The sequence below is a fragment of the Acyrthosiphon pisum genome, chromosome A1 (genome assembly GCF_005508785.2).
Source record: "Acyrthosiphon pisum isolate AL4f chromosome A1, pea_aphid_22Mar2018_4r6ur, whole genome shotgun sequence".
NCBI classification, from domain to species: Eukaryota; Metazoa; Arthropoda; class Insecta; order Hemiptera; family Aphididae; genus Acyrthosiphon; species Acyrthosiphon pisum.
The window spans coordinates 134,050,086-134,077,236 of NC_042494.1; the positions used below are offsets into that span (position 1 = coordinate 134,050,086).

The 27,151-nt window shown below is 26.7% G+C and overlaps 1 protein-coding gene across 2 annotated transcripts in view; it reads right to left on the reverse strand.

Annotated features, from left to right (window-relative positions):
• The window catches only part of LOC100161227, a 339,202-nt gene that overhangs the window by 268,483 nt on the left and 43,568 nt on the right, over positions 1–27,151 (reverse strand). The window contains exon 2 of one of the 2 annotated variants that reach the window (XM_029488365.1): positions 13,022–13,078. The exons of the other annotated variant lie outside the window; for it this stretch is intronic. The gene's annotated coding sequence lies outside the window, so the exon portion shown is untranslated. The remainder of the gene's footprint in view (positions 1–13,021; positions 13,079–27,151) is intronic. 2 annotated transcript variants of the gene reach the window in all.

Sequence of the window (27,151 nt, forward strand, 5' to 3'; positions counted from 1 at the left end):
ATCACATATAAATTGAGTACGCATCAAATTATAAATAACCAAATGATTGTAAAATTGTGACGAAATTTTTTTTTTTTTTTTTTTAACTTTATTTTAAAAACATACAATCTGTAATTTAAATTTACAATAAGCATGTATGCGGATGTACATTATTTTTTTTTTTTTTGACATGCGGCGCTTGAAAAAAGAAGCCACCCAATAGCAGCACTTTATAACAGAAGTTTGTGACGAAATATTAATATAATATTATTATTGTAAAATAAAAACGCATACATGTCGACATGTCGAAATGGTTGAACTTTATATTGTATTGCGTGATGGTACTTATATACCTATTCCTATACCTATATATTGTGATCTTAAAAAAACACCGTTTCTTTTATCAGTGTTATTATACAATTATTATACTATATTTAAGGAGGTATATATTATTCGTATGTTACGTTTGTTATAATTATATAATAACTATTATAAGTGTCACAGACTACCGTTTGATATGAATTAATTGACGTAGTGTTTATCGGTACCTATGTAGTTGGTTAACTTGATGGGAATATAAAAAAAAAATCTAGAAAAAGTTTTCTACAGTGTAAATTCGTTGTCTTCCCATAAAATTATATTATCACAAATTCGATATAATTTGTATACAATATTATAATGCGAGTTAAAACCAGATTAAAGTCGATTAGGTTAAGGTATTATTGTAGCGATACAACGAAAATAAATAAGTGGGTACCTACATAATTACAAAATTGTCTTAATTCGATAAATCGTGTGCTGATTTTGAGTTGTTTGCTGTACATATGTATAGATAAAATTATACAAAGTATGCAACAATTACATTTATTTTGTAATTACTTTTTTTTATTTTAAAATATTATTTTACGCACCTACTTTGGTTATGGTATTATGTTTACCGACCATATTTTGATAAAACACAAATTAATATGTAGACAAAAAAATTGTAGGTTCTAAGCCCTCCCGAACTTAGCCGTAGCCTCCCCCCCCCCCAAAAAAAAAAAAAAACCTAGGACATACAATTTTAATATGCTACATTGCCTACATTGCAATGGTCTGCTTGCCTTTAATATATTCAGCCCCCCAAGCCAAAAGTTGAAATTGCGCCTATGCTTACGTGCAATCAACCATTCCAGTTTTGTTTCCTAGTCTATTCAAAAGTGCATCACAAGTAGGTATTCAATATTTTAATTCACAGACATCTGGCCGTTTCGTTAAAGAAACAAATATGTAAGCCATTCAAATATAAGAGAAAAAACAATTATGTGTATGCGTTTGGATTATAACATGTCTATATCGGATTCTTCGATGTGGATTAATAATATAAAATGTTATTGTTTAAATTTAGTGAAATTGAAGTCAATACAAAAATTAACGAATTGTATTAGGTATATTAACAAATCATATTTTTTTATAATAATTAACAAAAATATAGTTTATTAGGTAGGCATCTATAATAAGGTTATTACAATAATATTCCATGATACCTACTTTGATTTTCAAAAATTTGAGATTGGTAACATAACAATATACCTAGTAATGAGTAATGACGAGAGATTTTAAATAACGAGATTTGAATTTGAATTTTAATACTATATTAAAAAAGTATTTTTTATAAAATATCCTCACAGATTAATTAGTTATTTACGTAAAATGGTAAACTTATATATTTCATATAACTATAATTTAATCAACTATTAAAGAACGAAGATCGCCAATAATAAAGTTAAATAATTGGCAATAAGCTATACTATACCTACTGTAGTCTGTAATACGTATTAAAGCAAATAATATAATTATTAATCATTTGTAAAAGTCAAAAATGTCTGAAACTGTTGATTGAATGTTGATGAACTGCTCAAAGTTAATTGAGTTTACTTTATGGAAACTGAAGATTTATAATAAACTATTTAATTTTTTTGACAAATATAATATTATTAGTTTAAACTGTATTATATAAAACAATATAATTATTTGAAAATTTGAAAATTTGAATGATTAATTTAAAATAATCGTTATAATATAAAATACATTCTTAATATATCTTATAGTTATTAATTACATACCTATAATAAGTATAATATATTTATTAAGTTTGGTGACATCTGATCTATAATATGAATGGTACAATAAATACCTACTATCAATAATTTAATTTACCACCACAGTTAATATTTTAGTTTTATGAATATTTGTATTACACAAGTTGATAAACCGCATTCTCACACCCATTTTTACATTAATAATAATAAATACTTTATTCAAGTACTAATTTTCAGAATTTTGAAGTACAGCCCTATAGGTACTATATTTTCAAATATTTAGAATAATTGCTAAGCCAAATAATTATGTGTAGATTCTGAGTGGAGCGATGAATGTTTTGTTTTATAATGATACATGTGTTTACTCCTTTATATTTTTTTATGTCTGAGACAATTTTATTAGTAGAGAAAGTTATCAAATCACCAACTTCGAGGGTAATAGCTTCTTTGTAATAATCACAATTTTGAATACATTTAACATGGTAAGATAAAAATAATGTATTCAAATACTTTTTCTGCATATGACGTGTATATTTTCATGTAAAAAATATTTTATATATTAGCAAAAATAATAATAAATATTAATTGGATCAAATTGGATGTAGTTTGTGCTTTAGGGGGTAAAATATGAGAAAACCCGTATTTTCTTAATAATAATTTGAAATAACTACTAGAAAACAGTGGAATATTTACACAATATTTTACAAAGTCGATTTTGTTATTTTGTTGTGATTCAATAGCCATTACCTACTCGATGAGAAATTTCGTTGAAACTTTTCTTCATTGCGTTATTTCATTATTTACTACCTATACTTAATACAATTTTCAAAATAGTTATATTAATTTTTAGCTACTTATACAATGAATTTAACCGCACCATTAAATGGTACGTCGATATTAAGGTATGAAGGTGATGAGTTCTTAATATAGAAATTTAAATAGTAAAACATAATTATAAATAGAATAAAACAGAAAAGAATAGATTAATGTTAGTGAGAAAGAGAAAAAAAATTATAATATTATATTTATTTGATTAATAGTTGTCAATAACTATATAATTTTCAAAACAACATAGCCTCAATATTTTCCAACATTATTATTATGGACTATTGTACTTATAATATTTAATACCTATATAAAATTCAATAATATTCAGATATATTAGTTATGTTAACTATTCGTTCAATTTTTGAATTTAGATTTAGGTGCATTTGAAATTATTATAAAAATAATCTGCTAATAAATAATTATTAACAGCAAAAAAGTATGGTTATCAGATTTTGTAAAAAAAGAAGTTTGTAATGACAGAATAACCTAGTTATAAATTACATAAAAAAATCTAATTATTTAAAAATGTAGCCTTTAAGTTTAGTTACTTAAAACTCTAAAAATCAGAATTTGAGTAATTTCATTAATTATTCTAAAATAGGGAGCTTGCTTGGTGAATCACCCTATTATACATAATTTATTATACATATTAATATTTAAATTTTTAAATGGTTTAAACGTCCATAATATAGACATACAGTACGCCCTACCAGTGTCGGAAAGACTGTAAGGCAACACGCATTCTTTAACAACTTTACAATATTATTATCAATGAAAACACCATACTTTTCGGATTTATACAGTGTCAATATTAAATAAGTTTATTATACTTAGAATATAAAACCACAGACCAATCTCCGGTTGATAACAGCAGACGCAATTAACAATATTTTGAAAGTGAGATATTTTATTTTTTTTTTAAAACAGTTACAGAGGTATTTAATATATTTTATATTACTTAGACAATGCTAATTATATTTTAATACATGCATTCTTTATAGTGTATATTTTTAACTTTTATATAAATCATAAACTATAACTATTTAATATGAAATTGTTACTCATGATTTATGACCCTGCAATAATAATGCAAGTAATAATATATACCGGTGACTTTCATAACTATTAATATATTATGTTTTACAAGAAAAATCAAATAATAATAATCCGTGTTATTTTTATAAAATCACGGTAATAACGGGATACGGAAAAAAAAATGAGTTTGGAAATTTTTCATACCTCACATTTCATTGCCGTAACATTTCCAACCATAAACACTATAAAGACAATATAAGTCCAGAATTACTTTTATCTTGCGTGTCATAGCACGGGAAAGCAACTTCAAGTCTAAATGTTAATAAACACGGGTACGTGACACTAATTGTAACATGTATAATGTATATATTATAATATATAAATAATAATAAACATAATAATATAATATATATAATTTTTATTTGTATGTACACATCGAAAGACAGTTTAATCTTTAATGTCTCCGGATAATTAAATTCAAATAATAACTAAAATCGAATAACCGTGGGCTGACGCCACCCTCGCAACAATTAAAATAATATGACCAACCAAAATGTGGGTTTTTGACAATATTCCCAGTCTTAGTAATATAATTTCAACGGGTGGTGGAAGGATGAAGGTGCTGTCCAGCGTGACGTGACCCAATAATACGCAGGACGATGACACCGCTGCAGGACCACTCGTAATCGTGAAAAAAAAACTTTCCTGCCACACCAACTCTCCCCGGACGTCACTCGGGTCACTATGATCAGACGTGTTAACGCAACCCGGGAGGCAAAACGTATTTTTTTGTGATTGTTCCGCAAAAAAACAAAATGGTTTCACACTTTTCAGAATAGATATTGTAAAACATAATAATTATTCAACATCATGACAAACCGTTTTGCCACTGAAATAATACGTATTGTGATACAATGATATCATTATACAAAAAATACACAGAGTTATAAAACGTTATAATATGACGTAATACGTCATTGTTATTGATTATAGGTTTATTAAATCGGTTATCCAGTTTTAGTAATCACTCATCGTACAACCAATGTCGTCGTTACAAGGAGGGTAATAATATTTACTAATGAAAAACAAATATTTAGTGTTAATACGGTCCTTTTTTTTTGTAATTTTTACATTATTATTTTAACGACTGGCCCTCTCTTGAACTTTTACGGTAATTTGAGTCCTCGCTCAAAACTCTTTTTTTCCTTCACTCTATATAGTAAATATATATATATATATACTATATACTATATATATATATAATGCATATGGCACAACGTTTTAAGTGTTAGTATTTTCCAGTTTTAAATAACTGCGTCAATAGCTTTAAAAGCTTATTTAACTTTAAGTTCATATTTATGTATTTTAACGATTTTTTTCCACTGCAAAGTATTATAAATTATTTGCACTAAAACAAAAATAATGTATATACCTACAATTCAATAAATATTTTAACATAACATTGTCTTACCTGATCTTATTTCAATAATATTTTTTATATACTCATCATAGTAATATTAAAAATAAACTAAGAAGTAAGAATATAAATTTAAATTTAAATTCGCTCTTAACCATTTCTTTAAAAAAATTTAATAATTATTAGGATTAATACTAAATAGCGCATAAATAATTTAAAGCTACAAACTAACTCAGCATACTGAATCCATTAAAAAACAAAAATATTTATTTACTCGAAAATATATCAGGATCTGTAATAAAAAATTGAAAAATTATAATTAGTTTCTACTTTTAAAATTTGTATATTTATAATAATATATGTACAATGTACCTACGAAAATTTAAAGAATTTTTTATTAGTTCTTATATTAGTGAATAATAGATAATATTTTATTCATATTGTCTATATCGTTCTGACATAAAAATATATATTTTTTTTTAATTAGATAATAATCAATAAATAGTGGTAAAAAACATATATAATCAACTAATAGGATATTTCACCCCACACGTTTTATTAAACAAATTTGCATTCATCAGAATAAATTTTACGTTGTTAGTTTTTATATTAGAGTAGGTATTAGACCTGGTACCTAACTAACTATTTATGGTAAAAAGTAAAAACGTTATTTACTAATATATCATTTGAACATTTCTTTTATATAAAACAACTAGTTGATCCCAAGCACTTCGTTGCCCGTAAAAAATTATAACTTAAAAAAAAAATTGGATTGTTTAACTCCTTTTGAGTAAACCTCAGCATCCCTGGTAGGCAATCTGACTACGTCGGATCGCGGACAATGTACGACAACATTATCAAGTATGTAATGTGCGAAAATTCTATTTGATGCATGCTTGATGAACCATTGGCAACCAATTATAAATAAATACTAATTTTTACTAATTATTTCTCCTATAACCAATAGCAATCAATTATAAACAAATATTTCCATCGTAAATCTAAAAATCCCTGATTGAGCCCCTCCCCGGGTTGGACCTACTGGGGCCATTTGTGAATCTAAATCGTCCCGGCAACCACTCAAACACACACATACAATTTCATCAAAATCAGTCCAGCAGTATTATAGGAATGCATAAAGAACACACAGACAAACATTCATTTTTATATATATAGATTACATTTTTAAATAATTTATGAGCATGTAAATATTTTTAATTTATAAATGCTTACAATTCGCTTAAAAAATGTAGGTGTCTTAAAAAACGAACGTACACAGATAATGTTCTTAAGGTATACCTTTGATACTATGTCAATTCTTTTTAATAGCATAGCTATCAACACAAAATGGGTTTGAAAACCTTATTTTTGGAAAATATTATAGGTAAGTAATACTGTTGTGCAATAGCTGGTAGGTTGTTCCTATTCCTATAGGCTATATATATTCTTGTCTAATATAAACAATTATTTTAAAAATGGTTTTTAATAATATTGTTCAATTGTTTGAAAAGACTTTATGTTATTGATATTTGAATATAAGTTGTAAAATATAAGTTATCACATTAAAATAGATCAATTACATGTCTATATATTTCACTCAAATAATACAGTATGATTATATATTTTTTTTCATTTAAAAATATTTTTCTCGCAACGTTTGATTAACTGTATTGTTATTCATCAAAACATATGAGTATATCCAGTATTTGTAAGTTTTTATTTAAACAATGGCTGGATAAAACGCACATAAATTTCACTCACACACACACACACACACACGCACACATATATATATATATTATGCATAATATACACAGAATATAATGAATTTTTGATATTTGGAAAGACTCCAGAGTATACTGATTCTAATGAATGGGGCATAATGTTGATCATAAAATTAAATAGGTAGGCATGTTGGAGTTATATTAACATGCATCAATGCATCACGTTTTATCATATTATTGTTAACATATTTTATATAATTGATTTTATTTACATTTTAGTGGATTAAAATTTAACGACGCGCAAAAATGAAACGAGAATTATTGGAGTTATGGAAATTCTAGAAAGTTTCAACCAAATAATATAAAACTATTCAATATTCAGTACTTGTACTTGTACTACCAATCCATATAATATGTAATATTATTATTTCACATTGACGGCACGTTGTGACGTAAGAACTAAGAAATATGAGTGCGAGAAGAAAATGTGAAGTAGATCAGAGATCAATGAAAATATTGCAATTTTAAGTCTCAGCAGACTTATTCGTACACCCGCGCGTAACGAAGGAACACATTTAGAATGACTTTTTTCCATTACCTCGTTTTCGAGCCGGAACCGTTATATATAGGACGGTAGGCACTGGTCTACTCGCAATGTGATTAAATTGCATGGAGCGTAGGCACCTTTTGTTGACCCGATTTAGCGTTGTGGTTACTAAGTTTTAAGAACAGAAGGCCGTTAAAGAAAACCTTGGTTTAAGTAACAAAAAAAAAAAAAATGACGGGGTAAAATAATAGATCATTATTAAATATTTTTATTTATATTACAAGTAAAAACTTTGCACGTGAAATGGGCCGCCACAATACTGTGAACTGCATTAGTCTACTAATTAAAAAACGATTTTTTTTTTATTGTTTCATTTTGATGCAGTATTTACTATTTAATAAATTGCATGATTACAAAAGATAAAATAAAACTCTTTGAAATAATTCGAGCCCCCATTCATAAGGTAGGTATAAAATAATTTTTAAAACTCGCATTGTTCCAAATCCTTTTCTAATAAAGTATCGACATGATATGTACCTACATAACATAAATTTCATATAGGTTTTAGCGGATGTACGACATCTTGAATCATAACCGACAAAGTTATTATATATGGTACCTATTTAATGATAAATTGACACGAGAAAAGTCATATTATCTCATACAGAAAATATATGATGTCGTTAATGACCCATCTTAACTACCTATCATATGCTCAAAATCCGCACAATTTTACCATGGTTCAAAATGAAGAACTTCTGCTTGCTGCAAGATATTTTATTTTCATCAAATTCAAAACTATTTTTACTTGAAAAAATCAAAGAAATTCATTAAAAAAAAATTAAAACCAATATGTATAATACTCTGATATTATCCACTCAGCTTGTTTGAAAAAGTTTGAAATTTATTTTATTTAATTACCCTGCGTTGAAACATTTATTAATAATTGAACGTTTAATTTGATACTGGATCTTATTACTTATTATTACTTATTTAATGTTCACAAAATATTCATCATTGATCATACTCCGCGTTAATTAGAATTTCTAATTGGGAGCAAGATGAGTACAGTTGGAATACTAATAAAAAAAATAATACCGTTTATTTGTTCTGTTGTAAAAATAGTATACCTACACTTTGTAGGTATATTTTTTTTGAAATATTTTTATTTTAATTAAAAAATATATATTTGAATATTTAAAAGCTGTTTACATAATCAATGTCCACACAAAAATGTATTATTGCATTTGTAAAATATGGTTCTGAGCGAAACTCGGATTAGTAAAATATTGTCAGTATTTAATTTAAAATAAAGCACATCACATTTATTCACTATATTTTTTTGTTTCTATATTTAAGATTTACTTTAAAATATATCGATTATAAAGAACACTTCTCTGAGATGTGATATATTATGTTTAGTTATAAATGCACATAAAAGTGATGCATAAAACATATGCGTTTTTAAACGCCGTCTCAAAAATGTTTTTAAAATAAAATAACTGAAGTACTATTCAGGTTGGTAAATATGGCATAGATGCATACATGTTATATTTTTATTTTATCAATATTGAATTCCAGTTTTGTTCTTCATTATAGCTGGTAAATATTTAAATTTCAACTGTCGTGTTAGTTGATGGCTCCTTTTCTTGTCAGTCAGCTGTCTGCGGTTATAGCAGTCATCAACAGCTTCTGGTTCCGACCGACGAAGCTTATCAGTTACGGCCATGGTCAGATATTAGGATTATGGCCAATATTTTTGTTGTGTACGATGACTTTGGGAAAAAAATTTCAAGTGAACCTTGTGCGTATCATAATAATATACGGGTTAATTAGTTATGCGTATTACATTCGTTAATATGGTATTGTTAAAATAAATGATAATAATAATTTAATTTACTAAAATATACAATAATATTTTTACTAATAAAAATTCATGAATACTAAATTCGTTGTAGTGTAGTTCGATGTTTTTAGAACGAAAATTGGTTGAACATCGAGCTTTGGCCTGAGAACAAAATAATATTTTCTTTACCTTATCACTGTACATTCCGCAACCGGATACATATATACTAATATACGCATATTATAATATACGTACGAACATGGTTCTACAGCATGTTTTGAAGAGTTTGCCATTATTATTGTTCAACAAATATTTAAATATGTAAAGTGTGTATTTTCAGCGCCAACGTTTAGTCAAGTTAGGCGATTAATATGTTTAAGTCGCAGAGGTACTTGGGTCACGTTCCTCTACAGTCTACAGCTTCATGCTTTTGTTTTTTCGACCGGCTGTTATGTGTTCTATTCGTATTCCGTAATTCGATTTTACAACCCTTTTTGTGGATGTCCAGTTGTAGGTAGTGAGTTTGCTACAACTTCGGTTTTTTGTTATTCTTGTTTTCAAACCACGTTGTCATTTGTGAGTTTTGTATTTGATTTGTACAAATTGTACGCAAACTGTTTGGAATTCGACTGTTGCCTACAACTGTAAATAGAGTTCAGGCTTTTATACTTTTTTTTTAATTTGTATTTCCTTGTTCAAAGTGTATGGTGTGATTCGCTGTTGTTAGCATTACATGCTAAATATATCTATAATACTTGTAAGTTGTAACATGGAATAAAATAATACTACGATTGCAGGAGACTATATAATATAATATGACTAATAGTTTATGTCTTATAAATATTTATTTCTTATATTTTTCTTTTATCTTTTGAAAAAACGTTTAGTATAAATCTAGTTTAATATTTTCGTTTTTATCATCAGTTTTTTTTTTGTACTTTTACGAGACTAACATAATATTTTTTCCATTTAATGTATTTTGAACGAGTATTGCGAAATATAATATTGTGCATATAGGAGGTACCTACTATTAAAAATTCCATAGACATTTTATTACTCCTATGGTTGAAATATTTCTTAATACATCTTGGGGATTCAAACTCGTCAAAAAATATTTACGTACCTACATCAATTAATAATATGTATACCAGGCAAGTGTATAATTAAACGAAACAAATTTATTTTTATTTTTTTAACTAATGCATTGATATATATTTTCCATTTTAGTTATTACTGCAATAGATTAACGTAGAATGTTCATAGAGTAGAAATTATACCTAATTTTAACTAGATTATTGAAATGAGACGGTGGAAAAAAATTAGAGACTGCTTCCTCCTACCTTAAATGGGCGATGGGCACGTCGCAATGATATAGGTTCTCTGCGTATGTAAAACAATTATGTTCACCGATATGCCTTACGTGTGTGTATATAATAATATCGATACGTCTGTAACACACACACACACACACAAGCGGCGCCCGATGGCTGAGCGATATTTGTTTCCAGAACTAATGGCTGCGTGTTTTCAGGTCAGGTTTGGCAAATCCCCAGGAAAAACAACAAATAGAATCCTCAACCGTCCGATCACCAACGTTTTGTTCATGTCAATTATCGATGATCCCTGTAGCAAGGAGTGTTCTCCACCCCCCCCCCCCCCACACACACACACGCGTGTATTATACACATGTGTAATAGGTAAACGCAGCGTGTGTATACGCACATCCGTTACAAAACAAGTTACAGACGTACCGGACATATTACTACAGATGATAAGGTTTTCACGTGTTTGCGTCGGTTATCCGTGTTTAAGACAAAAGTTTAAGACTATAACCTGCAGCACGTCCCGATCGTCAGACATTCGTACGATAATTCGTATACTATTATATTATTCTTCACAATATTATTACTACTACTATAAGTATTATTATTATTATTATTGTTATTGTTATTGTTATTTTTATATTTGTTTTGGATAAATCGTCTGGCCAACATTAGTTATGATTTAGATATTCAACATTGTTCACTGCGTAAAGTCGTCGAATAAACGTTGTGAATATAACTAGAAATCTATGGTTTGACACGAGATTATGTTTTATGTACTTTAACGTATAAATATAAAAGAAAATGAAATGTTTTTCCTGTGAATGAACGATTTTTTAGTGATAGTGGTGTAGTACCTATATAGTATCTACGATCGTATTGTCAACGACACGGACTCTCATAAGTTATTACTTATTATAATACAGAACACAGTATTTGTATTCTGTAAAAAAAAGGTTCACAATTTATAATAAACTTAACAATATATAACATGTTTTCGAATCGGAAAAGTATTACGATTGATGTTTGATTCCAATATACAATATGTTTTTAGTTACACTCGTTTCTAAAAGTATTGTACATCCTATGATACGACAAATAAAACGCATGCTAATAACAAATAAATACATTAGTTAATTAGCTGCTATTGTAGTTTGTAGCTTCTTAAAATAAATAATGTTTTCATAATCATCGTTTGAACTTGTTTGTAAATAACAATTACCAGCCATTTTTTAAATGAAAAATATTCTATGTACAAAAAAAACCAGTAAATAATGTAATTTTTGACTATGATGTTGACGAAAGGAATATAATTATACAAATAATAAAAATTCAAAAATTCCGTCACATATACCTACGCTTAGATTATGTTAGTTATAACTTGTGTTAGGTACTAAAACTATGTTATCGATAGAAAAATGTTTTAGTGAATTATGTGAATGTTTACATAATAGCGCGTCGTAAAAAAAAATATCCAATTTAAATTAAAAAATAATATAATATTTTCGTTAACATATTTTAAAATTATAAATACCTATATATATATATATCTATATTTCATTACTTATCGTTATACTATTTATTTATCATTTGAAACGATAATTATCCAGCTGTTTCTATCTAAGCTTAGGCATATTTTGATATGATTTCTATATTAATTCTTATACGAAAATACATTTTTTTAATCACATATGATTTGTAACATCTCGGTCAGACAATCGGTTGAGATGATATCACATTTTCTTTCAGCAGAATCCATTTTGTATAGTTAGTTTTCATTTTACAGTAATCTCACTCATAATCTTTTAGTAAAAACATCATCTGTTTTCTTTCTTATTTTTTTTTTTTTTTAATTTTAATTTATTGGAAGCGAGTTAAGAGTACGTAAAATATTAAAATTTAAAAAGTTCACGGCTTGCTTTAAAATTAAAATAGAAAAAAAACTGTCTAGAGAACACAGATAATACGCATACTATACCTCTAAATTGTATAGAAGGTTAATTTCTGTAATATCTAAACTCTTTACACAAAATGGATTTTGTTGATTGAAAATGAATTTCTACGATGAACGAATGTCAAACAGAACATACACTCTAAAGAGCTGATCAAGAGTATATTGTTTAAAATATATTATAAACCATAATTACAACATTACAGGTTAATGTAAGTATGTAACAACAATTTGTATTTATAATCATAATAATATAATGTTGTGTTATTATTAAAAATGATAAGGACTTACCGGTTTGCAATTAGGAATTCACCTCCCCTTTGATTTCAAAATGTCTGTATATACAGTCTAAAAACATATAAATAAATACATATAGATACAAATAATGAAAAAAAGTAATATCCTATACATCTAAATGTGAAAATATTTTGTTTTTAATTAATAAATCATTAAAGTTAATTTTATTTTAATAATCATTGTATAGATACATAAATCATGCTTTAAAATTAAATTTATGTTACACACTTTACTATGAATAATATTATTAACTCAAAGCAATGTGATAATTTAATTACAAAAGCCTTTACAAACATTGACTAGTTAAAGCGCGCTTTAATTATTTTTAGATTTACAAAAACGTAAATCAACGCAAGTTATAAGGAAACTATGAAAAGGATGGCGGACGTCGATAAACTTTCTTTACTTAAACTTATTTGACCGTATTGTATAATAACCATTATTGTTATTTATTATAACATGCTGATAAAAATTTCTCAACAACATTTTAAACATTTTAAATTAATCATATTTGTAATAACTATATGTATTTTAATTTATCCTAAGTAATGGTACTTATACAAAATTATATTAATTTTTAGTGTATAACTACTTTTGAGTTATGAATACAATATATACGTAGTGGACAAATTTAACAGATGAAAATATATCAAAACTATTTAATTTTCAGTGAGTTCTGTTTAAAAATATCGAACAAAATGTTGAAGAACTGAAAAAAAAAATGCACGCATAAAATATGTAAAGTGAATTTATTGATTAATTATTTAGTTTTAATAAACAATTTTTGAAGTGTTAAAAATTAGAAATCAAATAACAATTGAATTTTAAAATATAAAAATTATTTAGTTTTAATCAATAATAAATGATCGGAGAATTGAGGAACGGATTTCGTATTAATAATTTATTTATCTTAGGTAGGTACTTGGTAATAATATCGATAAAGTGAATACAGCTGAGTATGTTTTATAATTTTTTTAATAGAAAATGGAATTAAAACTGATAAATGTATACTAATAATATTATGCGTGAACGTGTATTGTGTATAATACTATAGTATGTTATTATTTTGTACCCAATTATCTTATCTATACTGAATGGCACAACTAACGTTGTACAAAAAAAAAAAAATCAATATGTCTAATTGTACAAAGATTAAATATAATAACAAACGGGTAAATGAACATTGTATTGTTCATTGGACCACAGAGCCTTTTGCTATTGAACTTGTAACGCACCAAAGGCGGTCAATATTTTAGTATGATGTTGGTCATTATGATACTTTGTGACCCTTCATCCTAGCATATTATTATTATAGTGTTATTACTAATTATCATTTACTATTGTCGACATTTTTAAATTTTATTTTTCACTAAAATGTATTATTTTTATCATATTTTAAATTCTTGAGGTTTCTAAACAGATATTTTGAAACTTAATTAGTATTAATTAGGTAATTATAATTTTTTATAATTGCATTCAATTGTTAGGAAAAATAACTTTCATATTATGATTATTAAATTTATATGAAATAATAACTTTAAAAAAAAAGATATTTTTTTAATAATAATACAATTGTATGTATACCTAACTCACGCAGATTCTGATGGAACCTATTTGTTACTTAAAATTTATAAACTACTTAAAACATCTTTTAATTTACATATTATATAAATAATTTAGTATACATTAAAATCAAGTTTTATATTCAAAATTAAATGAAGATAATAATTTCTGTTAATTATTATAATTTACATTTAAACAGTTAAGACCGAATTCATTAGCGAGTGATAAACAACGATTGAACCCTCCTTGCCACCAAAACACAGGTCCCAAAAACCGGAGCGTTTTATTTGTTAATGCCAACGGAGCAACCACGGGTTGTAAATCACACGAGTACCTCGGGGGTGGTGGTGTACAGGGTGTTCTCTGCTCTTTTTCTTCTCTTCTACTATTTCTTCTTCTTCTTCTTCTTCTTCTTCTTCTTCTTCTTCTTCTTCTTCTACGACAGCTACCACCGCTTCTCTCGATTGGATAATAATATACCTTTGCAATATCTACTCGCCCTCCCTCTCTTACTCTCGTTCTCACACACACATACACACGCACACGTACACGCTCACACACGACGAACAATTCTAAAGTTTCACGCCGAAGAAATGTTGTTTATGGCTTTCACCTTTGCGTCCCTATACACACACACACACACACACACATACCTGTGTGTATACATAATTTTCATCGCCATTCCCACCGGACCATCCACCTAAGATGGCGACAACGATTTTATAACTTGGTGGGTATGGTACCTTTACCTCTACTCCCACCTGCTGTCGCTTAAAACCACACAATTCCCTGCCTGCGCTCTGCCCGAAGCGACACAATTTGTTGCACCTCCCTCCAGGGGGGGGGGGGGGGGTATACAGTCCGCAAAGTTCATGTTCTTTTGGTTTTGAAAAACAGAAAACGCTTAATGGTAATAATATGTTTCATTCTTGTTATCCTAACGTAAGTTTTAAATTATAAAAACAATTTATTTGTTAAAAATCGTATTAATCCTTGTTATAATTATTAAATAACAAATACTAGATACATCAATATAGGCATTGGCGCAAATAGGTGGGTGCTTGGGGGGACTTAGTCCCCTCACATTTCTGCCAAGTCCCCCAGTTCAAAAGTCAGTAGTTAATACTGAGCATATATAATTTTTAGAAAATATTATAGGAGGGGCTTTAGTCTCCCCAAAATAATTTGTCTATTTGCGCCTATATTATATAGGTATTATGTGTATTTACTTCATGAAGTATAGGTATTAACTTTGACCTCAGACTTGGTCCGATTGATGCTCAACTCATGCCAATATTTTGAACTTATTCACAAGCATTCTGTTGGCTATTGTTAGAGGTGGAGCACTTAACAATTTATTTGGATTCTATTTTCACCAGTAATGCTTTTTAAAGTTTTTCACTGCCACTTCATCCCCACTACTATTTTCGGAATGTTGGTGAAAGCTTAGAGAAAATCATAGAACATGGGAGGCCTACGTGATGTTGCCCCACTTAACTAAAAATTGCTTTAATAGCAATAAAAGATGAGTGTTTAAAAACTCTGAAAATTATGGGGCAACTTTATACCTAATCTTAAAATAAAATAATTTTAAAAAATGTCTATACATAATATTGTTAGTTTTTAAACTCGTTTCGATCAATAAATCGAATCAATACAATCATCATAAGACGCAATTAGTATTCAAATATTATTTATAATGTCTTTTTGAATTTTTGATAATATTATCACCTGTGTTTGGATATTATATTGATATAACATTGATTATCGATATGATTAGGTATATGTGTATTGTATACGAGAATTAAAAACGTTAAAGTTGATCAGAACCTACAGAAATGAACGATATAATATATTATTTCGAGTCAGTAAACGAAATGTAAATACAATTGTTGATATTACCTATATATATAATACGGTAGGTACCTATAATGGTTGATTTATAGTTATATTATATTCGTAATTCGTATTCTAATATAGGTATTTCAGAAGTTAAGTAAATTATAATTCAAATACAATTTACATAGTAACACTAATTTTCAGTTACTCCCCTAACGAAAAATATTGATCAATGTGTTGTGATATAAAAATATAAAATCAACGTCGAAAAGATAAAAATTTTTTCTCAGAAAAATTAACATTGCTGTATCTACAATCTATTATAATAATTATATTTTCCATTTAGCGAATATTGATTGTATACTTTAGTATACGCAACAATCGATACATCGTAACCTACCCAGCTGAAGCATGCATTAATATATTAAATAAAATTATTCATTAGGACCAGCAGGTGAACATAAACAATATCGGTTTCAATGGCGTATAATAGTTATTTTTATTGTAATCGATTTGGGGATGAATGAAAAACGCCTTTTTTTAACAATGTCGAATTATTTTCATTAAGGACCATTAATTTTGAACGTTCTGGAAATAGGAAAAACGCCTGAACGGAACCAAGGCAATAAACTAATGAATATAAGGGTAGTTAATAATAATAAAGAAAAGCATATAATTACTAATAAACTTGATAGAATATTGGCGCCATTGCTTTCAGAATTAAAATCAAGTTTTTTTTTCATGAAACGTGTGTTGATAAAAGGAAATGTTATTATAATGGGGTTTTTATGTCGTTGGTGGTGACGTTAATGCCATATGCTCTTTGCACATTCGTAAATCACTATTTACTGCAATTATATATTGCAAAATAAAAAAAAAACCATAGGTATCTATTCTATAAATTTTAATATGAAATAATTATATTGTAAAACATTGAAATAGTGTTCGTAAAATGACAGTAATTGCCAAATACGTGCTTATCCTTTTTATACTTGAATATACTATTGCAATACTAATTCAGCACGATAACGTGAATATTTTATTTTATTTCATTTCTTTAATACATTTTTAACTTCCTCATAAGCAATAACTATTAGTAAAAATTATTATTTTTTGTAAATTAAATCGATTGAACATATGCGATATATTTATTATTCAATATTTCGAAGGGTACCTACTTCGTAAACTGTTGTTAATATATTATATAAGTAATACATTTATAAACAAAATGTTATTTCCTGGAAATGATCTAACTAGAATATGTATATCTATAAGACACATATGACTGATAAATTTGACTTAGAATTGTATTTACAATTCAAATTTCAAAAACTAGGCCATCGATTTCAAATCAAAATTACTACAAAAGTGATTTATCGTTGTGAATTCTGCAAAAAGAGAAAGAAGGAAAAAAAGAGCCGGTCAGCTATAACAATATAAAGGGATCGGGTACCTACTTCAACTCGTCTCAACTTTTCAAATGATTCCATACATAAGCTACATCTTCAATTCCTCTGATTTCCAGTATACCTAATTTTTATCTAATAAATACTACCCGTTGTCTAACATGAAAATTGTCTATAGACCATTTAACTTAATAAGTGTAGGTTATAATAATAATATGATAATTAAAAAATAAAAAATTTAAATTAATATGTATAACACTATAAGGGGCTCTGCCCCGTGCTCGCTGCACTTACCTACAGGGATGGATTTGGACAACTCCAAAATTTTGATTACATAATATGTACAGATAGGCATTTAGAGATGTTTGTTTATACCTACTATAGTAACTATAGTTTTGTTTGAATTTGTAAGTAAAATTTTATAACTGTCAGTAGGTAGTAAAAATATAATATTATGCTATTTATAATTTTTCTATACATTCACGGTAGTCAGTTACATTATATTTTACTATGATAATAACTAGAAAATACAATTAATATTTTTCTTCATATAAATTTAAAAGTATTAAATATATACCTTAATTTGCATTTACAAATTTTTAAGGTAAACATGCACATTTATTATTAACCTATCTACATTTATGAACGGTGAGCATTTATGAACAGTGAGCATTTATGAAAATGCATGATGTCAACTATTTAAACACGTTAAATAAAATGTATAACACACACACTCTGACCAATCTGCATACTTGCATTTATCGTCAAGATAGCTTTGATTAATTTCAGAGGTAAAATGTTAATAAGAAAATACAAAAGGCGAGAAATGAATTAACTTTACTTACTCCGTTGAAATATCACACGAGCACAGGATGAATCATGTTTAATGGGGTGCAATGTGGTAGGTATGAAAAGATAAAAAATGTATATTCCGTGACTCAAATTCTTGTAAGGTGAAACTTAATCGTAAAACATTAACGAAGAGGACATACATAAATTTGTATTTTATAAAATATAATTAATGTTTTAATTCATATAAAATATGTAAACGAGTTAAATATTATGTACCTACCTATTTGTAGTTACAAATTTAAGGTAAACATGCATGTATTATTAACCTAGGCACCTAATTTGTTTTAGTAGGAAATATCTTATCTTTGATTGGCTATCCAATTGAAAGTTTTTGAAACAATAAAACGTCTAAATTGTTCACTAAACATAATATTATTTACATGCATATTATATATTATCATATATTCATATAATATGTACAGACGTATAATACATTATATTATTAGTATCAACAAACGTCCTTGAAGATCATTTTTAAATTAGTATATTTTTAATACATTTTTTTATTGGAGTCTTAGGTTAGACAAAAATGATAATTATAATTATACACATTTTTAATACTTGCATATTAATATATTATATCTATGTTAACAATTTTTATTTTTTCTGTAACTAGATTATCTACATTTTTTTTTTTTTTCTATGATTATTTATTATAATGTTTAAGGTATTCTATTTTAACTAACTTAGCTTCTTTTTCTTCTTTTCTTTTTTTTTAATTGTTTTAAAAGTTTTTTTTTTTATTTTATTTTAAATAATACCTATATTTACAATCTATACAACAGACTACATACGAGGTATAATAAGTTAATGTGGTGACATAGACATAGACATTAAACATAAAATAACATTAATAAGAATAGGAAGGCCTCTAGAAGTGCCACCTGACCAGAAATTAACTATACCTAAAGTTATATATTAAATATTTATTAAATTATAATTTCTTTCAGTGTTAAAGATAATTATTAATTGGTAGGTGCCTACTTTTCTTTGTAATAAACGTATAATTTTGTTGAGGTTCTCCAAAGTAGTTTCTATACTGGGTCCTATAGTATGTCATGAAGTAGGTCTGCTAATTCAATTATTGTATAGGCCAATGAATATAATCACAAAATAAGAACAATTTTTATTTGATTTTTACAAATTGTACGAAATATTCTCTTCTTTAAATTCATGTAAATTTGAATTTACCATTCAGACATAAAAACAATTGAATCCGCTATTCGTTTTTATTTCTACTTGAAAGTTTTATTTTAACGTGAATTACATTTTATACAAAAAAAACAATTTAAAAATGTATAAAAGTTATATTCAAACTGAAGTACACGGAATATATTTTCTTGTATTTCGTGTGACTTGAAAATTTGAGGATATTTTTTTTGGAATCCAGGTTTTATTAGAAGCTTAAATATTGTACTATGCATTTTCATTAAGTATTCTTGGATTTTTGAATTAGTCTACACAGGTAGGTACTCAGTAACTATAATTAAAAATGGAAAATACAAAGTGCTATTACTACAATAGGTTGGTATATGGTGGAGGTATTGGGCTCCTTAATTGACGTGTATGTATGCTTTCATGTGATTTGCGTGAAATTAAAGTTCAATTTAGTACACCTGTTGCTTAAAATTGTCGGTGAATTTACAATACTATTCACGTGTATCTTGTCTATAATTCGTATGGATTATTGTCTTCATTATTTACGTACACTCGTAATTTTGTATATTCACGTTTTACTTATTTAGTTTTCTATTTTTATTTGTAAGTTAAAGATATGGTTTTGCTCATATCAAAAATATAAAATACGATAGAATAAAAATACAGTACTTTAAACAAGTTTATTTGATGCAGTAAATGACCATTTTTTACATAAATATTGTTAGCTAAAAATTATTTCTTTTTGTAAAATTAAAAACTTTTTATAGTCTTGATAGTTTTAGACTATCTTAAATCGTTTTGTTTTTTTATAAATAATATACATTTTCAGTTGATATCTATTAAAATTATTATTCACGTGACAACATGAATTCGTTATCCACGTGAAAATGATGCCGATACGTGTTCGCGTATTTTAGCAATTATTAATTCACGTGCTCACGATGTCTGTACATGTTTTATTTTGTTACATTCAGATGTTCACGATATCCATATGGATATATGGTTTTTATTCACTTAAAAAATTACCCTAGTAGTGAATAAAAAATAAAATTCTTAGTTTTTCTTAAAAAACCAGGTCTATAGAATAATTAGCTATCTTGATATTTGTTTTCAACTGTGTAAGTTATATATTATATATTTCATATTAAAAATAAATACATTTTAATTGCCTATTAAATAATTATTATTATCTAGAATTACTGTAAAAACTATCCAAACCCAATTATCAAAAAATAATCTAAGAAAAAAATTACTAACTATGTATTTGACATCACCCTATATTTTTTATTAATATATTATTTTTAATATATTTTAACCGGCAATTCCAATTCCAATAATTTTATTGTATGACCAATAAAAACAATTAATTAAAATACAAACTTAATTGATGTATTCATCTAACACAATAGGGACTAGGCATCTGATTAAAGTATACTAAGCTTAAAAATAATAATAAACAATTGCATTAATGATAAAATATTACATAGGCAATAACTGAAATAGTAGGTTTGATTGATATTAAAGTCGCATTGATTATAAATACTATTAGTACTACTATAGTATTTATGATCAATGGTAGTAGTAGTAATAATAATATTTATTAAATAAGTTATTTAATCAGTTAACAAAAATTAAATTAAAATAGGTATCAGAAGACAAATCTATGATAAAATTATTTACTATCTACATCAGTCTATTTATAGGAGCATTTTGACCATAACTCGAACTTCGGAAAGTACACATAAAAATTAATTCATTTTCTGGTTGTACAAGTGTATAACTAGAAACAAGAAAGCAATGTGGCAAGTGGCAAGTAATTCTGAATAGTGAATATATACATTTATTTATTTAAAAATGAAGAAATACATAGATCTAAATTAATTTTCCATATATTTTTATCTCACGTAGTGGTACCTATGTAAACGTAATTTTGTTGTTTTAGCTATATATTAAACAGTAATTATTCCATAATTCATATGTAGAACAACATATTATTATTAAATCATTTTGAATTGACTTATACGTCTGATAATCTGGTTATCATGAAATAACAGATATTCGAAGCGGTTAGCTCATGAATTATTATGACGTACTTTAGCATTATCATGATGTATATCTAATTATGTACATATAATTGTACAGCAATGGAAACTGCGCAATAATAATAGAAAAATAGTAACCATCTGAGTACCTTAGAATTCTAAAATATTTGAGTGCGTATTTGTACCATATATCTGGGTATTGTTTGAGAACAGATTCAAATGATAACTCGTTTAAAACATGGTTTAAGATGCTCGTCCTTTATTTCTCAATAATATTATAAATCTTTTAAATATAATGCATTTAAAAAAATTTAAATATACAAGCTGTCGGATAAAAATGTGCATAGTATATTTATATTTCAAACTTCTGAAAGAAGGAAATTATACAAATATTTCCAAAGTTCTTACTTTTTACATTCAGAACACTTCCTTTTGGTGAAACAGTACTTAAAAAACTGCATTATTATGTACTATTACATTTATTATACTTGACAAGATGAATTAATCTTGTCCGATACAAGAATGTGGAAACTAGGTTATATTATAATTATAGTTTTACATTAAAACAAATTTGATATAGTTGTATTGCTTGTAATAATTGACAACTGCAGCAATAAATGAAACCGTTTTTGACCAGTAAAAATACCAACTATAGATTATTTTGCTTCAAAACAAATAAATTAATTTTCCACTTCAATAGTAAACAATATTTGTGTATTGGAAACGTTTTGTTTTAATATTTAATCAATAATTAATTTTGTAAAGACAACTGTACAAATTATAAACATGATCAAAATTGAATATCTATCAAATGTTAACCTAACCAAATAAAAAACATTTCACACCATACTGAGGTAACCAAATACACTGATACACTGCAGATTATTATTTAGTATCATAAATGAACAATATTTTAAACTAAGTTGTACCGTGTTCTATACGTAACATTATTATATTTTACATAATTCAGGACGTGAAATCGATTTTGAATATCCATAAAAATCATGGAAATTAATCTACAAGAAATCAAAAGTTATATCAAAATAATAACTGTTTTATAATTTTTAATTTTTATATACAAGACTATTTAAATTTTTTTTTAAAATAATTAAAATTTAAAATTAAACAAAAGCTGATAGGTATATATATTTTCATCTGTGGGTAATAAGTATATAATAACTAATATTTCATTTAATATGGCACTAAACGGGTAATGACAAATATGGAATACGCAAAGGACGACAGGTTTCTCAAATGGTAATTAGAAATCAAAATTATAATCATAAAAATGTAAAATTGATATTTTAAATCGAAAAAAATTTAAATTATGTTCAAAATGTATTTAAAAAGCATAAAATAAATAAAGCGTTATTGTGCACATAAATCATAAAATTATAACATCGATATATTATTTTAAATTTAAATCAGAAAAAAACAATTATATCGACAAGTAAAATTGAAATTAAAATCAAACATTTTCGTCTTGATATCAAGTAATAATGTACATAACTCAGTTAAACCGTAATATCTCATCATAGTATGTCAAAACAGTGTACCTGCCTATAAAACTTAAAAACTGAACTTGACATTAGAGAAGCTTAACGCTCATGGTACTGACCCAATCAATTACGGTTCTTATTGTTATTCAGGAAAGGCGTTTAACATCTCCCTTTAAGCTGTGGTTGCATTTCGTTTTAAACATAATACATCATAATAATATCATGTGTTTTGTATTATCTTCATTATTATATTACACATGCAATTTCATGTAATTTTACTATAAAATTGCTACTTGTAAAGTTGGATAAGTGTAACACACACTTAAGTTAAATATATATATTTTTGTAAATTATATTGGCCTCATTGCCCGTAATAAATATATAATATAAAAATTCCAAGGAGAAATCAATAATTTGACGAATAGATAATAATAATAATAAAAAAAAAAATATTATAAACAAATACAACTAAATTAAGCGCTGTATTTGCTATAAGTATAGGTTGGTACTCAGAGTTTCTTAAAATATGTAATTCATGTTTCAATAATCGTACATAAAATGTAATATATACCACCATATACCTAAATTAAACAATGGTATGACCTTTGCATTCATAAACACGTAAATTAAATTATTCAAGACACCGAGAACATAAAACATTTACAGTTCGTAGGCTTATATTATTATGATACTATTCACTATAGAAGCAAATGAATTCTTTACAATAAATATTATTATTATTACTCGGTGCATTTGCAGATCTTAAAAATCCCAACACCAACAATGAAATAATACAAACTGCCGGAACAATGCTAATGGATGCGAATAAACAAATGAAATATATTACAAAGGTCCAATCATATGGGAAACAAAAGTAACGAAGCAACTGATAATATTCAACAATTATAATAAGACAAACAATAATATGTGACGAATACGATGAAGTATATTATACTAAAGGAGGGTATTCTGAAAAATTTCGAACCGTATCAAAAACATCGATCGTCATCAGGAAACTTGAAAACATTTTTTTTTTTTAATGATACGCCTAATTAACTTCAGCAGTCAGTTTTATTTAAATCAATCGATATAATGTTATGCCGGTGGACTAGATTTGCTTTTGTAAACTTTTTTTCATATTTATAATTTAAAAGTTAAATTTAATTTGGTTTTGACTTTTTTTTTATATTTGTTACTTTTCAAGAGTGTTAGAAAATAATAACGAAAGTTTTGTCATTATTGTCTGCAAAACATTTCCAAGAATAAAGTAGTCCTATTCAAATTCAACCAGTTAACAAAGCTAATTTGTAGAACATTGAACGCATATAGTTTATATAAGCTATTTAAAAAGTCGAGCAATTGGTTTGTACAAAAATTGTTTTATTCTACACGTTATTTCCTCTTCATTTTTAATGTCACAAGTTTATTTATAATAATTTTCTATGTCTCAAACTTCAGTAGATTCACATTTAAAGTGTGTAGAAAAATTAATAAAGATATAGGAAACTAAAATATATCCATTGTATAATTTATGACCGGAGGCGTTTGCTGCGCGATGATAAATGCAAAGTCCTCCGGCCTATAATAGGTGTGTCTTTTGAGCTAATTTGTCAAACGTAACCCCTTCCTTGATTTTCATCGGAGATATATATATTTTTTTTACCCCTTTTACGTTTATTTTGCACGCGAACCGTATACAGCCCCTTAATAATACATTGTCTGAAACTGTACGGAGACCGTACTAGTTTTTGCATCCGAATAATTTTACATGACCATAAAATGCGCATCTAATTTATTTTCGTTTCAGCCATTAGTCACGCATGCCATCCTCTCTCGTCTTATTGCAGCCTTCGGTACCCAAGGAAATTAAAGCCGAGTGGGCGAATATTACATTAATTATAAATCACCTAAATCGAATGACGATTATGTTTTATTGTAATACATTAATTATACATTTATTACTAAATTAATTGAGTTTGTTATATTTCCGTATTTTATATTTTATCTCCGGCGATTATTCAAAACCAGATGTTCAGTTATGCAAATTCGAGTTTCTGAGAACATTAAGCCACAGGCTTATAGTTATAATCACATATATAGCTGGTAAGATCATTGATATATTATATTATGCTATATTCTAGGCATTATGAATAATCATATATAACTTATTGCGATAGTAGTTTTGCTATTGTTTCAATAAACTAGGTAGGTGGTTACACACGCACATGGAAATGATCAAATGAGTTTTAATCTAAATATTTAACATTTGTCTTATAGATTAAATTAAAATATATATCAATCAAACAAAGCATTATAAAATATTATAATTTTTTATAATTCCCAAATTATATTCGAGACCATAAGACTATAGTTATTAAATTAAAGGATCTGACGCCAGTCTAATATTTGACATGAGATGTGTTGGTATCAGTCCTCAGGTGGTCGTTCATTCGCGTTTTTTTAAACAATCAAGAATATTTCCCATCCGTCTCCTGTGCTATAAAGTACCTAATTGATATCCTTTAGGTGTTATTCCCAATAATGTATATCATTTTTTAATAATATATAAATTATATAGTACAAATTATTAAAACAATTTTCCAAAAGTTATTTTTATGTATGTATAGATAAATGTATTAGTAAATGGGAGTTGTTAGGTGAATATAAATCAATAGTTTTATATATAACTAATAAATGATAAAAAACAAATTTCGCAAGTAATTCGCATTTTAAAACTGATTTCGTGGTACAATAATATACAATACGATTTCACTGTTAAACATAATATTAGTTTTGTTTTATCATAAAATCATAAAATATTTTTAGTTGGCATTGTCTTTTAGTATGAAATATTACTAGTGCATTGAATATGTAATAAAAATGGTTTTATCGTGAAAATGTGGTTGTTTTATTGAAGTATGCACTGAGAATATATATTATTAACTTAAAGGAGTGATTTTATAGCAATAGTCTTTATCGGTTTTTAAATTCGTTTACTTCGGATGACAAATGAGCTCAAGACCTCTGGGATCACTATCTGTTGATGAAGTTTTCTGGTTTTTTTTACACACCTAAGAGTAAGCACACTGATAGCATTTAATGCTAATCACCGGATACGTGGTTCTTCAAGCGTAAAAGGGTCTAAATGAAGAAGATATTATTTTTGTTTATATATTATGATGTTATAATATGTAGATATAAATAATATATATTTCATGGTTTATAAAAAATTACTCTACACAATCGTTTTTAACCACTGTATACTTAACTGAAAAAGCTTGTTAGAATAATTCGTAGGTTAAATATTTAAATTGTTTTTAAAACTAAAATCAATCTTATTACATGATGATTGATGGTATTTATAAAGAAAAAAATTGAAAAGTTAAGTGTTAAGTATGCCTAAGAACGAAATTATGAGTAGTTGATGTAGTTGATTATTGACATCATTCTTGAAAGGGGTGAATTTTTTGCAAAGTTGAATTTTCGGCCAAGTGGTAGGTAAAATTACGGTTACGTGGTAAACCACTCGATATTTTCCACTCCAAGGAAAATATTATGAGAATCATATTATATAATATTATGTTTTCGTTAATAATAGTAACCATGACAACGAACATTTAACGAACAATTGGTAAAAACTAAAAAGTCAAAATATGTGTACACAGCCCAATACATTTATGTTGGTATATGTTAAAAAAAAAAAAAAAAACAATAGAACATATTAAGTAACAATTAATACGCTTCCATCGTTCGTCTAATAGTGTA